This window comes from Carcharhinus amblyrhynchos, unplaced genomic scaffold, assembly GCF_965287045.1.
Source record: "Carcharhinus amblyrhynchos unplaced genomic scaffold, sCarAmb.v2.hapA scaffold_667, whole genome shotgun sequence".
NCBI classification, from domain to species: Eukaryota; Metazoa; Chordata; class Chondrichthyes; order Carcharhiniformes; family Carcharhinidae; genus Carcharhinus; species Carcharhinus amblyrhynchos.
In genome coordinates this window covers 1-5,331 of record NW_027650407.1, presented here as the reverse complement: position 1 = coordinate 5,331, position 5,331 = coordinate 1, and the positions used below count along the sequence as shown (strand labels likewise).

Genomic DNA, 5,331 nt, shown 5'->3' with positions numbered 1-5,331 from the left:
AAATAGATAAGTCCCCTGGGCCGGACGGAATTTACCCTAGGATTCTCTGGGTGGCAAGAAAGGCGATTGTGGAGCCTCTGGCTCTGATCTTCAGGTCGTCGTTGGTCACAGGTATAGTGCCAGAAGACTGGAGGATAGCGAATGTTGTCCCATTGTTTAAGAAGGGGAATAGAGACAGAAAATGCAGATGTATGGGATTGAGGGTGATTTAGTTAATTGGATCAGGAATTGGCTAGCGGATAGGAGACAGAGGATGGTGGTTGATGGAAAGTATTCGTCATGGAGTTCGGTTACAAGTGGTGTGCCTCAGGGATCTGTTTTGGGGCCACTGCTGTTTGTAATTTTTATAAATGATCTGGATGAGGGTATAGAAGGATGGATTAGTAAATTTGCTGATGACACCAAAGTCGGAGGAGTGGTAGATTGTGAGGAAGGGTGTCATAGTTTACAGAGAGACTTGGACAAGTTGCAGAGCTGGGCCGAGAGGTGGCGGATGGAGTTTAATGCGGAGAAGTGTGAAGTAATTCACTTTGGCAGGAATAACAGATATGTAGAGTATAGGGCTAATGGTAGGACTCTGAATAGTGTTGACGAACAGAGGGATTTAGGTGTATATGTGCATTGATCCCTGAAAGTTGGAAATCAAGTCGATAAGGTTGTTAGGAAGGCATACAGTGTCTTGGCGTTTATTGGTAGGGGGATTGAATTTAGGAGTCGCAGCGTCATGTTGCAACTGTACAAAACTCTGGTGCGGCCGCACTTGGAGTATTGTGTGCAGTTCTGGTCCCCACATTATAGGAAGGATGTGGAGGCATTGGGGAAGGTGCAGAGGAGGTTTACCAGGATGTTGCCTGGTATGGAGGGGAGGTCCTATGAGGAGAGACTGAGGGATTTGGGGTTGTTTTCGTTAGAAAGAAGGCGGCTAAGAGGGGACCTTATTGAAACATATAAGATGATTAGAGGTTTAGATAGGGTGGATAGTGATAGCCTTTTTCCTCGGATGGAGAAAGCTAGCACGAGGGGGCATGGCTTTAAATTAAGGGGGGGTAGTTATAGGACGGATGTCAGGGGTAGGTTCTTTACCCAGAGGGTGGTGAGGGATTCAATGCCCTGCCTGCTGCAGTTGTAAATGTGCCTAGCTTGGGGGCGTTTGAGAGATCCGTGGATAGGTTTATGGATGGAAAGGGTTTGGTTTAGGTTAGAGGGTCATTGCTTTTTTAACTGGTCGGCGCAACATCGTGGGCCGAAGGGCCTATTCTGCGCTGTAATGTTCTATGTTCAATTACAAATAAAAACCTGGTGATCAGATGTGAGATATTCTGGGTGTTACTGTATGTGGCGCAGGTCTGGCCCATTCCTCACTCCCACACTATGACAATCAGCTGAGACATTTCCCACTGTATCTGGAGACCAAAAATAAACCACGCTCACAGGAACACAATGTATCACCTTGAGATAAAGGGGAAAAGCGTATTCCACACCATCCCAATCCTAAAAGCCCCCTTCATGTGTGTCTGCACCAAGCTGTGTATAGATTCTAGGTACAGAAACACTCAGTGTGAGTATGTACTGAAACACCTGTCCCCTGGGTTGTGAAGGATGGGTCTGACCCACACTGCCATCAAACACTCCAAGAAATTGGACTGCTGTACCCCCTGTCCCTGTGACTGAAACACCTCAAAGTCAAATTTGTTCTATACAGACAATCTTTAACTACTTTTACACCATTTATACAGACCATTGGAAAATATCTGTGATGTTGCTTTGAGTGTGTTGAAGTATCTCGGAGTGTAACATGATATAGGTAAAGAACCTAAAGATTATCGCACTTTGGTATTTATGAATAAATATAACTCGCAAAAACAAAAACTTTTGATTGGTGGATTGAATATATTATGGAAATGAGAGTTTACAAATCTGATGGTTTCAATGTTCCATTTGGAAAAATAATCTGTTTTTGTATATTTAATTTGGTGTATAATTGTAGAGGAATTAATTAGCAAAAATGTAAATAACAGAATTGATAAATGAGAGATGCAGCCTGTGAGCGTGATGTGTATCTGTGGTATTGGCAGCTGAGTTTCTGTGTGTTTGTCAGTGAGATTATATTCTTAGGGATTATTTCTATAGTGTTTTTCTAGAGAAATGTGTTTCTAAAGTGTGCGGTCTCCCAAACCATGAGGAGGATTTCTAGTGTTCTCTTCTGAGCAGGAAGCTGGTACTGAGTGTTACTTTTAGTAACTGCTCAGTGTCATTGATGAGTGTTCTTTCTCTCTCTTGTAAAGAGGTGGAGGAAGGGAACACAGTCTGAGTGGATTGTCTATAAAATTAACAAAAGGAGAAGTTTGATTTGGAGTTGTGTATATGGAATGTTGCAGTGCAGAAAGAATTGTTCCTGTGCTCCTTCTGAAACACGTGTCCCTTTTAATTGTGTTTTCCCACACCTTGTATGCTGAGGTCTTTCAAATACTGATCTTAATTCTTAAGTGTAGAAGGTTCCGATTTGATTTGATTTATTATTGTCACATGTATTAGTATACAGTGAAAAGTATTGTTTCTTGTGCTTTATACAGACAAAGCATACCGTTCATAGAGAAGGAAACCAGAGGGTGCAGAATGTAGTGTTACAGTCATAGCGAGGGTGTCGAGAAAGATCAACTTAGTGCAAGGTAGGTCCATTCAAAAGTCTGACAGCAGCAGGGAAGAAACTGTTCTTGAGTTGGTCGGTACATGACCTCAAACTTTTGTATCTTTTTCCTGACAGAAGATGGAAGAGAGAATGTCCGGGGTCATGGGGTCCTTAAATAGTATTATACAGTGAAGAATATTGTTTCCTGTGTGTTATAGAGACAAAGCTTCCCTTCATAGAGAGGAAAGGAGAGGTTACAGAATGTAGTGTTACAGTCACAACTAGCATGTAAAGAAAGATCAACTTAATATGAGGTTGGTCCATTGTGTGTGACTTCAGACTTTTGTATCTTTTTCCCAACGGAACAAGGTGGAAGAGAGAATGTCCGGGGTGTATAGAACATAGAACATAGAACACTACAGCACAAACAGGCCCTTCGGCCCACAAGTATGTTGTCCTTGATTATGCTGGCTCCTTTTCTGAAGCAGCGGGAAGTGTAGACAGAGTTAATGGATGGGAGGCTGGTTTGCAGAATGGACTGAGCTACATTCACAACTCTTTGTAGTTCCTTGTGGTTTTGGACAGAGCAGGAGCCCAGACCAAGCTGTGATACAACCAGAAAGGATGCTTTCTACAGTGCACCTGTAAAAGCTGGTGAGAGTCACAGCGGACATGGCAAATTTCCTTCGCCTCCTGAGAAAGTAGAGGCATTGGTGAGGCTTTCTTAACTGTCGCATTGGTGTGAAGCGACTGGATAGTGAAAATGTATTTCCTCTAATCCTCTCTACATTTCCTGCTACTTACCCTAAATCTATGTCCCCTGTTTACTAAAGGGAAAAGTTCCTTCCTGCCCACCCAATCTACCTCCCTCAGACTTTTGTACAGTCGACCATAACCACTCAACCATGGATCCCAAACACAATAGTGGCACGTTGGCACGGTGGTTAGCACTGATCACAGTTTGATCCACCCACTGTTAACCAGGATTTCCATTCTGTAAACCCACTGCCACCAACAGTACGTGTCACACACAGCAGCCCCCACTGGCACAGATAGACTGAAAATGAAGACCAGAGTTCACATTGTAAATGCCCCCAACAAAACAACTTCCACAAAATTTTATAGACAGTCCACTCAGACTGTGTTCCCTTCCTCCACCTCTCTACAAGAGAGGGAAAGAACACTCATCAATGACACTGAGCAGTTACTAAAAGTAACACTCAGTGCCAGCTTCCTGCTCAGAAGAGAACACTAGAAATCCTCCTCATGGATTGGGAGACCACACACTGTAGAAACACATTTCTCTAGGAAAACACTATAGAAATGATCCCTAAGAGTGTAATCTCACTGACAAACACACAGAAACTCAGCTGCCAATACCACAGATACACATCACGCTCACAGGCTGCATCTCTCATTTATCAATTCTGTTATTTACATTTTTGTAATTAATTCCTCTACAATTATACACCAAATTAAATATACAAAAACAGATTATTTTTCCAAATGGAACATTGAAACCATCGGATTTGTTCAGTCTGATTTGCCTAATACATTCAATCCACCATCAAAAATTAACATATGTGTCAGTCACAACACAGACTGTATCATTGTCTAACTCTTCATAAAACACAGCAACTAACTCCCTGTCAGTGTGAATCAGACTGTAAACTTGGTGTTCTATATGACTCTGAAATGAGTTTGATCTCAGACTGAGAGCCTGCCTGTTATGGGGTGATGCACATCTTCACGTATAAGATAATGAATGGGATGGATAGGATAGAGGTGGAGAGACTCTTCCCGCTCAGAAAGGACAGCAGGACTAGAGGGCACAGCCTGAAGATAAAGGGGGGGCGGTTTAGAACGGAGTTGAGGAGGAACTTCTTCACTCAAAGGGTGGTGAATCTCTGGAATTCTCTGCCCGTTGAAGTGGTGGAGGCTGCCTCGCTAAATATATTTAAGACGCGGGTTGATGGGTTTTTGATAAGCGAGGGGATTAAGGGTTATGGGGAGAAAGCGGGAATGTGGAACTGATCCACTTCAGATCAGCCATGATCTTATTGAATGGTGGGGCAGGCTCGAGGGGCTAGATGGCCGACTCCTGCTCCTATTTCTTATGTTCACACAGCAGCTGCTGCAATCCTGGGCCTCGCTCCCCCTAAATGTTGGACATTAGCTATTTGTTCGGCAAGGGCATGATGGGATAGGGTTGAAATGAGAGCAGACATGATGTGAAGGAATGATGGGATAGGCTTGAGGGGCTGATTGGCCTCCTCCTGTGCTGATGCTCTGAGTCATCCACATCTGCCTGTAATCCACTGCTGTGATTGGCTTGGGATATCACACCCCACCGTGATTGGTGCCTTGATTGATTGAAGATTCCTGATTGGCTGTCAGGGGTTGTCAATCATTCCCAGTTTGAATGCAGGATGTCCCCGTGGTATAAATACAGGAGCCTGTGACAAGACAGCTCAGCTTGTTTGAGTTATCGTCCAGTGAGAACAAATGGCTTCCCAAGTCAGTCAGAACCACCACAAGGACTGTGAGGATGCTGTTCACAAGCAGCTGGAGAAGGATATGAACCAGAGTCTGCTGGATCTGCATAAACTCTCCTCTGGGAACACTGACCCTCATGGAACTCACTGATATGGATAAAGGATAAATGGGAATGGAGACATGTCTCAGGGTCTCTGAATCTAACT

The 5,331-nt window shown here is 43.7% G+C and overlaps 2 non-coding genes across 2 annotated transcripts; one reads left to right on the top strand and one right to left on the bottom strand.

The window, feature by feature from the left end:
- Positions 1-2,099: 2,099 nt before the first annotated feature.
- Positions 2,100-2,316, top strand: LOC145339775 (small nucleolar RNA U3). The gene has a single exon (XR_013886068.1). It is a non-coding gene; the product is annotated as a small nucleolar RNA U3 (small nucleolar RNA).
- A 1,442-nt stretch (positions 2,317-3,758) lies between these two features.
- LOC145339774 (small nucleolar RNA U3) lies at positions 3,759-3,975 on the bottom strand. Its single transcript, XR_013886067.1, has one exon. It is a non-coding gene; the product is annotated as a small nucleolar RNA U3 (small nucleolar RNA).
- Between the last annotated feature and the right edge of the window lie 1,356 nt (positions 3,976-5,331).